General features: G+C 40.2%; 1 pseudogene; it reads right to left on the bottom strand.

Annotated features, from left to right (window-relative positions):
* Nucleotides 1–528: 528 nt before the first annotated feature.
* LOC144615584 (18S ribosomal RNA) lies at nt 529–1491 on the bottom strand (annotated as a pseudogene).
* Between the last annotated feature and the right edge of the window lie 133 nt (nt 1492–1624).

Below are 1624 nucleotides of genomic sequence, written 5' to 3'. Positions count from 1 at the left end.
CCTAATTCTAAAAAGCTGTACCTTTTTAGACTATATTTTAAACTTACATTGGAATTTCAGGGTTTTGAGGTAAGTTTAAAGTTGAACTAAGATTCTGTTCTGGGCAACCAGCTATCACCAGGCTCGTTAGGCTTTTCACCTCTACCCACAAATCTTCTCACTATTTTGCGACATAGATGAGTTCATCCTGTAATAGATTGTTCATGGGTAGCTCGTCTGGTTTCGGGGGGCCTAGCTGAAGTTCTCTTTGTTAGGTTATTCTAGCTAATTCATTATGCAAAAGGTACAAGGGGTAATCTTTGCTGTATAGTGCTTTTAGTTTTTTCTTTCATCTTTCCCTTGCGGTACTTTCTCTATAGCGCCAAGTTAAATTTCTATCTCCTATACTTTTATGGGGCAACTAAATGTTTTATTTTACTTTCTGATGTTAATTGCGTTTGTAGATGATTGGGCTAGCTTTGGCTCAAGATGGTCAGTTTAATATGAAATCTTCTGGGTGTAAGCCAGATGCTTTGTTTAAGCTACATCTTGTCATCCAAGCACACTTTCCAGTATGCTTACCTTGTTACGACTTGTCTCCTCTTGTGGATGTAATGGTTTGAATAGGTTTCTTCAGGGTTTGACCACTTGAGGAGGGTGACGGGCGGTGTGTGCGTGCTTCATGGCCCAATTCAATTGAGCTCTCTATTCTCAAATTTACTACTAAATCCTCCTTGAATTCTTAATTTCATAAGGATTTTCGTGGATGTTCTAGTTGTAGAAAATGTAGCCCATTGCTTCCCATCTCATGGGCTACACCTTGACCTAACTTTTTTGTGTCAAGATACTTGTGCTTACTTTTCTTCCTTTTTAGGGTTTGCTGAAGATGGCGGTATATAGGCTGAATTAGCAAGAGATGGTGAGGTTTATCGGGGTTTATCGATTATAGAACAGGCTCCTCTAGAGGGATATAAAGCACCGCCAAGTCCTTTGAGTTTTAAGCTGTTGCTAGTAGTTCTCTGGCGGATAGTTTTGTTTGAGCTAACTATCTAGGTTTAGGGCTAAGCATAGTGGGGTATCTAATCCCAGTTTGGATCTTAGCTATCGTGTGGTCGGAAATATTAAAGTTACTTTCGTGCTGTATTTTTATGTTAACTGCAGCTTTTTACAGCCTAGTTAAGGTTTAACTTTAGTATGCTTCTCTTCTGTAACACGCTTTACGCCGTAGGTCCATTGGTTTGGGTTAATCGTATGACCGCGGTGGCTGGCACGAAATTTACCAACCCTAATTTAATATAACTTAGTCGAACTTTCATTCATAGCTTAATTTTTATCACTGCTGTATCCCGTGGGGGTGTGGCTGAGCAAGGTGTTATGAGCTACAATGGTTGTGTGCTTGATACCAGCTCCTTTGAATCACTGGGTGACTTAGAGGGCATTTTCACCGGGATGCGGAGGCTTGCATGTGTAATTTTATTAATAACTAATGGAAAGGCTAGGACCAAACCTCTATGTTTATGGAGTCTGGCGACTCATCCAGGCATTTTCAGTGCCTTGCTTTGTGTTTTTAAGCTACATGAACCAAGATATAGGATTGTTGGGTGTGTAAATATTGTTCAATAGGGACGAGTTAGAGATCGGGTTG

The sequence above is a fragment of the Panthera onca genome, unplaced genomic scaffold (assembly GCF_046562875.1).
Source record: "Panthera onca isolate mPanOnc1 unplaced genomic scaffold, mPanOnc1 haplotype 2 h2.h2tg000074l_path, whole genome shotgun sequence".
In the NCBI taxonomy this organism is placed as follows: Eukaryota; Metazoa; Chordata; class Mammalia; order Carnivora; family Felidae; genus Panthera; species Panthera onca.
Note: the sequence above shows the minus strand (reverse complement) of the source record. Positions and strands in the feature narration are given on the sequence as shown.